Here is an 11133-nt window from a genome sequence, read left to right on the forward strand (position 1 = left end):
TATTGCGAAAATTAGGCCTAACCTGGCCCGAAAAGATTCAGAAAAATTGGTCCACGCTTTTGTTACCTCTAGGCTGGATTACTGTAACTCTCTGTTATCAGGTAGCTCTAGTAAGTCCTTAAAAACTCTCCAGCTAATTCAGAATGCAGCAGCACGTGTACTAACAGGAACTAAGAAACGAGATCATATTTCTCCTGTTTTAGCTTCTCTGCACTGGCTCCCTGTAAAATCCAGAATTGAATTTAAAATCCTACTGTTAACATATAAAGCTCTAAATGGTCAAGCTCCGTCATATCTTAGAGAGCTCATAGTGTCATATTATCCCACCAGAACACTGCGCTCTGAGAACGCAGGGTTACTCGTGGTCCCTAAAGTCTCCAAAAGTAGATCAGGAGCCAGAGCCTTTAGCTATCAGGCTCCTCTCCTGTGGAATCATCTTCCTGTTACGGTCCGGGAGGCAGACACCGTCTTCACATTTAAGACTAGACTTAAGACTTTCCTCTTTGATAAAGCTTATAGTTAGGGCTGGCTCAGGCTTGCCCTGTACCAGCCCCTAGTTAGGCTGACTTAGGCCTAGTCTGCCGGAGGACCCCCCTATAATACACCGGGCACCTTCTCTTCTTCTTCTTCTCTCTCTCTCTCTCTCTCTCTCTCTCTCTCTCTCACTCTCATCTTCTATTACTGCATCTTGCTAACTCGGCCATTCTGGATGTCACTAACTCGGCTTCTTCTCCGGAGCCTTTGTGCTCCACTGTCTCTCAGATTAACTCATATCGCAGCGGTGCCTGGACAGCGTGACGTGTGTGGTTGTGCTGCTGCCATGGTCCTGCCAGATGCCTCCTGCTGCTGCTGCTGCTGCCATCATTAGTCATTAGTCATACTTCTACTGTTATTATACACATATGATTATTGTCACACATGTATACTGCCAGGTATTAATACATACTGTTGGGAATAGAATGATTTTATGCATTTTACTATCAGTTGTGTTTCACTATATAAGTTTTAGATGTGTGAACAATGAGAATACTAAGATGATTTCAGCTGATCTGAATGTGTTTGCTTTGCAGAAGCGGAGAAGTACAGGAGAGGAAGAGACATGAAATCTGAGGAGCACATACCGCAATGCTTAGATAATTAGTTTCATATATGGTAAAAATAATAGAAAGTGATGTACAGATAGTAAGGTACAGCACGTGTAGGGAGTTGTGTTGTTCTCTTGTCTTTCAAAACAGGAACCACGCCCCCACTGTCAGCGGGAAGGAGTCAGATTAACACGAGGCAGGGGCGTGGTGTGGTGAAGGAGGAAGTGGAACTGCCAATGAGAAGAGGACAACGCCTTGCGTGCACAATGACACTCTGTTACGCTCAAATATACTGGGTCAGGGAAAGGACAGGAGGTCAGACTTCGTGAACTGACACACCTTTGTTGTTCGTCAGGGACTTGAAGTTGAGACCCAGAGCTCTGTAATTTTATTCCTTTACTGCTTAATAAACTACATTAACTGAGACCGAATATCTTCTCCTATTGCTTCATTAAAGAACATGCAGGACTGAGCTCACACATAGCACATTGGAGAGTAGGATGAGCCCCCAGTCCATCAATTGGTGACCCCGACGTGATTTGAAGCCGGAGAAGTGACGGGATAAAAGACATTCAACAGCGGAGGACAGCAGTATTGTGACAACACCTGCCGCGGCCTAAAAAGAAGGTAAGCAGACGCCTGTTTTATCAAAGTTCTGCAATTGGAAACACTAAAACTTGTGTTGTCATTGTACTAAAGTCTCCTAGTCTGAAATGTAAAGGAATAAAGTTAGAACAAAACACAAAAGTGAAAGCCCCGGGGCAGGGTGAAAGGCCCTGGAGCAAATCATAAATTTGACTCCTAAATACGAAACATAGTCAACACCTCGACAGGACAGGGTGAAAGGCCCTGGAGCAAATCATAAATTTGACTCCTAAACATGAAACATAGTCGGGTGAAAGGCCCTGGAGCAAATCATAAATTTGACTCCTAAATACGAAACATAGTCGGGTGAAAAACCCTGAGATTAGGTTTTCCATCTAATCTCTAAAAAAGAAAAAGACAAGTGTCCTGAGGTGGATAAGCTCGGGGGGGAACCCATAAGGTTGCCCCTTGGACAGCTGAGAATATAGTCTGAAGACACGGGTTGTCTGAGGTTGAAAGACCTTTGTGTAGATTGCTACAACACAAAAAAGAGGTTACAGAGTTCTGCGGGCAGGGGAGCGTTTTCCATGTGATCCCTAACACTGAATACTATCGCTCATGTTGAGACATCTATTCAGTGGTCCGCAGAACCACCCTGATATTGGGAGTGTAAATAAATAAGTCTTTTAGGGGATATTGTTTTGTGGGTGGCTTACCGACAACCAGCTATCTTTACGGGGCGGAAGAGTTGTGTAGAGTCTATTAGAGGTGACTCGAATTCCAACTCTTTCGTGCCTGAGCGGTGGTCGCGTTCTGTGGGGAAGAAAAGAGGAAGCTGTGTAATTTTGCCTTAAGATAGAAGCCAATTGTCGCGAGCCATAGGCATCCCGCACCCTCCTAGGAGAGTGGTGTAGAAGCTTGGATGTGTCGGCCTGCAATTGGTGGAACTTAAGCAGCGAAATCACAGCGATAGAAAGGGGAAAATAAGTCCGCGCAGACTGCGCTGCAGAGCGGTCACGTGGCGCTGAGTATTGTGTGTATTGTTGTAATTGTGTGAAGTTTTTTTTTTTTTTTAACATCGTGACGAGTAGTACCCTCTGAGTAAAATAAGTAAGGACAGAGGAGGGACAGAGAGACATCATGGACGGTGAATTTGACAGGGACTGTCGTGAGCAGGTGGATGTCCTCCCATCCTAGTAAAAACACAGTACGGGAGATTAGGAAACAGTTATTGTCAGGAGTAATAGATAAGCAGAGACAGGCTGTAGGAAAGGAGTTTGATGATTTATGGAAGGCATTACAGGCCCAAAATGAGCTTCCTCGGGATGAGGAGGCAGTAAATGTTACAAAGAAATTGCTGGCTGCAGAGTTAAAGGCGAGAGATGATTTGGAAGAACACGCTAAAAGGAGAACGAACCTAAATTTATAAAGAGAAAATGGAAACATCAAAAAGAAATGAAGGAGCGCAAACGAGCTCTGCTCCATCAGATGGCAGTTACAGCCAGGGCCTCTTGGAAAAACACAGACCAAAGTCACAAAAACAAAACAAAGATAAGCAACCTCTGTCTGCTCCTGCAAAGGATCCAGCCTCACCCCCACCAGAGCCCACCTCTAATAGGTTGTATCCTGAGATACCCCAAACACACACACCTCCAATTCCCCCACCATATTCAGGAAAGAATATGCAAATGCCAATGTTGATGATTAAAGACGGTGTGCTTAATACAGATGTGATAGGGGAAGGAGAGTATGTGAAGGCCAAAGAGGAAGTGATGAAGGAAATAAGACAGGGAATAGTACAGGTGGAGGCAATGAAACAGGACGTGATGAATATTGTGGCGGAGCGCAGAATGTGTATCAGGAGACTCTGAGATCTATAGACAGGAGTAGGGACATGCAGGATGATGTGTGCAGCATAGAGAGCAGAGACAGTAAGAGAAGCATGAAACAGGGCCCTCTTTCCTCCAGCACCTCTAACGTGGAAGCAACGGAGGAGGAGCCGAGGCCACTAGCAGAGGCAGTGTTTCAGTTGAGGGCACAAAGAGAGAGGTCAGATAGAAGCAACAGAGAAAGGAGAAATAAGGAAAGGAAAGAAGAACCAGAGGAGTGTTCTGAGATAGAGGAAATGGAGGATGAGGAAAGTCAAGGATGGTCAGGGTCAGACTCTGAGAGTGACCAAGGTACGAAGGCTGTAAGACTAACAGGAATAATAAAGTCAATCAAAAGGCCACACAGTGCTGCGGGCTCACGTTCAGGTTGTCCACATTCTCCTTATAATCTCCGACAAAATAAGAACAAGCCAAAAACATTTGCCATGCCACTCCTGGAAAAGACCCCAGGAGGAGGAGAGGTATACCAACCCTTCTCCTTTACAGATATGCACTGCATCCTGGATAAGATGCCCCGCCATTAGAGGGAGGAGGCCCCTGGATGGAGTTTCTGTAAACAGACCATGGGTCACAAAGTAGCATTAGGGGACTGGAGAGCGCTATTGGGACAACAGCTCTCCAGCTGGGATTTAACTGCACTTGAGACGTTGGCAAAAACAGTTAATTTAGCGGATAAAGAGCCATTCGCCCAACATGCCACTGCTATCGGTCGGGCCATGCGACAACAGTTTCCCATTCCATCTGGCGCCATGCACACGCTCACGTTTCACATCGAACCTGACGAAAACGTCGCAACATTCCTTAGCAGATGTAAGAACACATGGGTAGATGTGGCTGGAGTACACCCAGGGTCTTGTGACCTACAAACCACCCTGTTCAGAAAGGCCGTGTTAGAGGGACTGCCTACGAAGGTAAAAGAATCATTAGAGAACAATCCTGACCTTCCTGGCTGTTCCACTGAACAGTGGGAGAAACACCTCACACACCACATGAAAAAACACAGAGCTAAACAGGCGGAAGAGAAGGAAAGCACAGACTCAGCACAGGTTCAGCTGCTCAAACTTCAATTGGAGGATGCACGTCGTAAAACGAACGATGTGAAAAAAGACAAAAAATCAAACAATCAAATGATTCAGCAGCCTCAGCCATCACCCACAGTTACCCCCGATCTTTTTCCAACCCCTGAGGGGGTAGACCCTCGCCCTCCCAATTGGAGCGGCTCCCGAGGTGGTACAGGAAGATTCAGAGGCAGGGGGGGAAGACGTGGCGGCCCAAGAGGGGGTCAGGTTGATGGGGGGTGCTTCCTTTGTGGAGACCCATTGCATTGGCGGGAACGCTGTCCACACCAGACCCACTCATGTAATGCTGACCCGAGTGGTTGGAGGACAGGATGCGAGGCAGGCAGCTCGGACCTCCCGGGTGGCGGAAACAGAACCCCAGGGGCGGGTATCAGGGACCGCACAGGGGAGGTTATCAAGATTATGTGCATCAAGCACCCAATGCCACTGTCGCCCGCAGGGTCAATATCCTCTGATGACCTGGGAAGATTCCCAAGGATATTGACGGGCCCAAGAACCCCTACGCGGGAGGGGCTGGCAGACCCCTACTTGCGACTGAAAGTACTGAATCAAGAACTGCCTTTCATGTTGGACACGGGGGCACGGTATTCCACATTAAACCTCCCTGTGTCTGCTACTCACATGTCATCATCAGCGGTTGAATTAACTGGGTTCTCGGGTCAATCAGAAAATCTGCCACTCACAAAACCACTCACCACTACCATACTCCAAGCAGATCAGACATTTCCACACACATTTGTTTCCTCAATGGCATGTCCTGTTAACCTTTGGGCAGAGATGTGTTATTAAAGTGTGGAGCCTCCATCCTGTGCAGCCCGGACGGACTGATAGTGACGTTCCCAAATGGATACACTGTGAACTGCTCATTGTCAACTGTACATTCATCTTCACAAATGTTGTTATCTGCAGACACATCCCCCACAGCTGAAGGACAGTGGGCAGATATCTACTGGGGCCTCCTCGAGCCAAACACCACAGCAACTCCTGGGATTTGCGCTCTATCAGTCATGGCGCCCTTGGGTTCAGTCATTAAATCCTTACACACCTCCTCCTGATCCCTTCCATGTAACACTTTATTATGATAGAAAAGGGGATGAGATGTATCAGCAGGCATTTTATAACGAAATTGAAGGTCACAGGTGGGATATACAGTCGTCCTGTATACTGGTGGGTCAATAGTGAGTGGCTGCAGCTGTTGACCTCGCTTCAGAACAGCAACAGTGGTATAAGGGGGAGGAAGAAGCCTCCCCTCACATATCTCTGGCAATCCATGCAAAACATCAGGCCAAAGACTTGGGCCCTATGTGTAAGAGGCTAATGCAACTCACTGATTGGATCCGCACTCAAATTCCTCAGGTGGATTTCTCACCCTCTGAGAAAGCATATCGCATCAGGCAGGGAGCTACAGACAAGGCGATCCTGGAACACCGACAGATAGAGAGGTTTCATGGTAGGCAAAGACTGACCCTCCGGACGCAGAACACATGTTACACACACTTCCTGACTCTCTCTGGTCTTCTGGGCCCACCGATGTGGCTACTGTGCACAGGTCACCCCATTACATTTGAGTTAAATGATTGGACACCGATTTGGCAGAATCAATATCGCCACAAGCCAGCAGCTGAGGCTGGTATTGCAGATACTATCGAGGGTCTGTTACAGGCTGGAGTGTTGGAGGCCTCAAACTCCAGCTGGAACACACCCATTCTTCCTGTAGAGAAACAGAATACAGGCAAATATCGCATGGCGCATGATCTCAGACGCATTAATGCAGTAATCTCCACACCCACAGTACCAGTGCCAAACCCATACACCGCCATGTCTAGCTTGTCGCCAGAACATAAGTGGTTTTCTTGTATAGACCTTGCGAACGCCTTTTTCTGCCTACCTCTCGTCGCCCCTTCGCGACATTTTCTCATTCACTCATCGTGGTAGACAGCTACGTTACACCCGCGTCCCACAGGGTTTTATCCTGTCACCTGGTCTTTTCAATCAGGTTCTCAAACAGCAGCTGGCCGAATTGTCACTACCAGAAGGGGTTGTGGTAATCCAGTACGTTGATGATATCCTCTTGGCCGCACCCGATCCCTCCACCTGCCTGGAGGCCACACGCTCTGTCTTACTACGCCTACACCACACAGGGTTCAAAGTCTCTAAAACCAAGCTACAATGCTGTAGGCAGCAGGTCTCGTTCCTGGGTCGCATAGTGTCGGCTAAGGGCACGGCCGTGTCCCGTCACACACAGAGAATCGATTCTGCATCACCCAAAACCACACACCGTGAAAGACATGTTGTCATTTTTGGGCCTCACAGGGTACAGCAAGCACTATGTGGCCTCTTATGGTGAACTAACCTATCCTTTGCGTGCCATGGTTAACACACAGGGCATGCGCAATCTTACTGCTCCCCTGGTGTGGACCACTGACGCTGAAACCTCATTTATCTCCCTCAAACAGGCACTCTCTACTGCTACTCATCTAGCCATCCCGGACTACAAGCGACCGTTTTTTCTTGATGTTTCTGAAAGGGCACACACCACCTCTGGTGTGCTTTTTCAGAAAAAAGGGGGAGGCAGACAGGTGCTGATGTATGCAAGCATATCCTTAGACCCAACCGAGGATAGACACCCACCGTGCACACAACATGCAGCAGGAGTGGCAAAAATTTTGCAGAAAATAGCACACATAGTGATGGGACACGCACTGACTGTACTAACAACGCACAGCATAGTGGCATATGTAAACTCAGCGGCATTTACTATGACATCACTCAGACAGACGAGGCTGGAAAAGATCTTAAATGCACCACACATAACATTCACACATGAAGGTGTAAACATGGCAGATAACATGGGAGAGGGCGAGCCACACAGATGTGAGGAAAAGGTGCAGAAAGACACCAGGGTGAGAGAAGATTTGCAGGCGAAGCCCCTGACTAACGCAGAGGAAACACTGTTCACAGACGGATGCTGTTTCAGGCATCCAACTGAGGACTGAAAGCAGCATATGCAGTGGTGAGACAGACAGAAACAGGGTTTGAGGAAGTCCTCACGGAAAGGGTGACAGGGAAAGAGTCCTCACAGTTGGCTGAGCTCCAGGCAATGATTGCAGCATTAGAATGGTCAGAAGGGAAGAGAGTGAACATCTACACAGACTCTGCATATGTTGTAGGAGCAATCCATGTGGAGATGACACAGTGGATCAGATCGGGTTTTCTAACGGCAGCAAAACCCCATTAAACACGAAAAGATATGAAGAGGCTACAGGAGGTAGTGATGAAGCCAGCACAGGTAGCAGTCATTAAGTGTAAGGGCCATGATAAAGCAGGGACAGCTATCGCTAGGGGAATGAGGCTGCAGACATGGCAGCCAAGAGAAAGGCAGGATATAGTCCACAGTATATCATGCTACAAACAGAGAACACAGTACATGATCTCCTGCCACCGTGTAATGTAAATATGTTAATAGCAGAGCAGCAGAAAGCTTCTCCACAGGAGCTTACAATCTGGAAAGAGAGAGGAGCAGTGAGAACAGAGGGTGTGTGGAGGTCTCCGGACGGAAGACCAGTGTTACCCCCAGGGCTGATGAGATCAGTCCTCCAGGAGGCTCACGGGGTGGCTCATTGTGGAAAGGTGCAAATGGTGCGAGGTCTCACTCATTGGTGGCACCCTTTTCTGCCAGCCATGATTGAGAATCACATCAGAGAATGTAAAATATGTACAGAATATAATGTCAGACCCACAGTGAAACCACACCAAGGGAAATTTCCTCTCCCCAAACTCCCAGGTCAAGAGGTCATTATTGACTACACAGATATGATAGAGAGAGTGGGAGGGCACAGGTATCTTCTGGTGGCGGTGGATGCATACACCGGCTGGCCAGAAGCCATACCTGCCAAATCAGAGGATGATAAAACAGTAATCAAATTTCTGATAAATCAATATATCCCCAGGCACGGGTTCCCCAAACGAATCAGATCTGATAACGGAACTCACTTTAAAAACAAAGACCTACAGCAGGTAGAGAAGGCATTGGGGCTAAAACACACATTTGGCACAGTCTATCATCCTCAGTCACAGGGCAAGGTGGAAAGGATGAACCAGTCTATTAAGGGAAAAATAGGCAAAATCTGTGCTCAGACTAAAATGAGCTGGGTAGATGCTCTACGCCTAGCACTAATGTCAATCAGGAGCTCGGTGAACGCATAGACAGGGATCACGCCATATGAACTAAAAACAGGACACCAGTTCCCGGGACCGGGAGCTCGGATCCAAACTCCAGAAGAAATAGAAAGCCCTAAGCAAGACACACCCTATTAGGACCATCTAACAGCATTGGTGTCAGCTTTCTCCAAACAGGTGACCACAGCTCGGGAGGGAGCAGAAGGGAAAGACCCCCCAACATCAGAGTGGGTCCTACTCAAGGTGATCAAACGAAAGTGGTCAGAGCCTAGGTGGACTGGTCCCTACAAAGTCGTGGAACGGACGTCCCACGCCGTCAAACTACAGGGAAAAGGTGACACATGGTATCACTGGAGTCAGTGTGCAGTGGCAGAGACACCTGCCCGAACACTGGAGGACATAAGAGACACTAAAGCTTAAAAAAAAAAAAAAAAAAAACACACGCACAGCTTACTCACACCGACATTTATTCATTTAGCTTAGCATAAGTGCGGAAGAGATATCCTGTGATCAATGTGAAGGTTTGAAGCTCCTCTGAAGCAACACTTTGCCCAGAGTACGTTTGAGTAATATAAAGCCAGGATACAAGAAAGACTCGCTTGCAGAACATTTACACTCCATATTTACTCTTATATTTTACACGTTTATATTTACCTTTTTGCAAAAAAAAAAAAAAAAAAATGAAATTATTAGTAGAATTATTAGGATTAGAACCACGCCACCATAAGTGGTTTGTGTTGGGAGTTGTTGTGTTAACCTGTGTTATTGTTTTACCTCTGTTGTATTATGAGTCTTCCCTCAGAGACAAAGCCGTAGAACCACCACGAAACCGAACCAGGAGAGACACCCCAGGGAGTGGAACGTCAGACTCCTGCATAGCTAAGTATGGTGGAGTAGAATTGACATACATCATAGGGCAAAGTACAGGGTTCCAGTTTGACTTGTGCTCCGTAATAAACTGTAAAGGAAAGGATCCAAATTGGAGGGGTATGACGTGTACTTATGCGGATTCTCATGGGGAGGGCCCACACACAATCCGTGGTGTGGAAGATGGAGAGATGTGATGACGTATTCTGGGCTTTGGGACCCACCACCATATAGGGTAGGAGGACAGGACATTGGGAAAAAGATAAAGATACAGAGGCAGCAGCTTCAGCCTCTTCCAGGCTCCCATAAGCAGAATCCGATATTGCTAAGTGTGTATAATCTCACAACAAACCCATGGTCAAACTCAATTAGGCACCGCACCAAATGTGGAGATCGCACCAACACCACAATGTATTTGGTGTTGGGAGTAGACCACAGTGGCACCGATACCATGGGACTAATTAAACTAACCTTATTGAATCCTCCCCCTACTAATACCACCGTATCCCCAAGTAATGGAACCAAGGCGCCTGAACCTCAACAGAACACAGGCGTGATAAACATTGACTACTCTAAATTGACCCGCAGTGACGTAGTCAGATTGGCCACAGGCTACGGAGACAAAACCTATGGTTAGACTGGGTGACGGCGACAGCAGAATCCATGAACATGTCCAATTGTGTCGTATGTTCATCCGCCAGACCTACGCTGTTCACCACACCAGCCCCTTTGTATCCTGACACAGACCCTATTGGTTTCAACTGCATGATAAATATGACCATGTATCCTGATCCTGCTAATTGTACCACTCTGAGTTCTCTGTTTCCACACATAAAGAATCACACCATCCCACCAACGTTTAGTCCCAGAATCGCCAATTACACTTGTTTCCATAGGAACCTCTCCACCGGGTAGTAACTGATATGGGACAGATGCAAGCTGACTGGTGCCAGAGAACATTGAATGTGAGTACGTGGCAGAACGCCAGCAGCATGGTTCAGGCTAGAGGGGACCTGTTCTGGTACTGTGGAGATAAAACCCTCCACTTGTCCCTGCCATCCTCCTGGGTTGGTACGTGTGCACTGGTCCGACTGGCTGTACCCCTGATCTTGTTGGGGATGAGGATACCCAGACCAACTCAGGTAGACAGAAAAGAAATGCATTTGATATGAGCCAGGAACAACCACGTATATGGATGCCATAGGTGTTCCTCGGGGTCCCAGACCAGTACAAATTGGCTGACCAAGTGGCTGCTGGTTTTGAAAACATACCCATATTAGCTGCACTGTTTCCCATCACCCCTAACAAAAATGTGGACAGAATTAATTATGTGCATTACAATGTTCTTAGACTGGCCAACAGCACTAGGGACGCGGTTGGAGGACTCTCTGAACAACTGGCAGCTACCTCCCTGATGACAGTACAGAACCGAATTGCGTTAGACATGCT

The 11133-nt window shown here is 47.4% G+C and overlaps 1 long non-coding RNA gene across 1 annotated transcript; it reads left to right on the forward strand.

Annotated features, from left to right (window-relative positions):
* The first annotated feature begins 946 nt into the window (after nucleotides 1–946).
* Nucleotides 947–9503, forward strand: LOC125886594 (uncharacterized). Its single transcript, XR_007449047.1, has 2 exons — nucleotides 947–1712; nucleotides 8981–9503. It is a non-coding gene; the product is annotated as an uncharacterized LOC125886594 (long non-coding RNA).
* The last annotated feature ends 1630 nt before the right edge of the window (nucleotides 9504–11133 follow it).

Source organism: Epinephelus fuscoguttatus, linkage group LG3 (assembly GCF_011397635.1).
Source record: "Epinephelus fuscoguttatus linkage group LG3, E.fuscoguttatus.final_Chr_v1".
Taxonomy (NCBI): Eukaryota; Metazoa; Chordata; class Actinopteri; order Perciformes; family Serranidae; genus Epinephelus; species Epinephelus fuscoguttatus.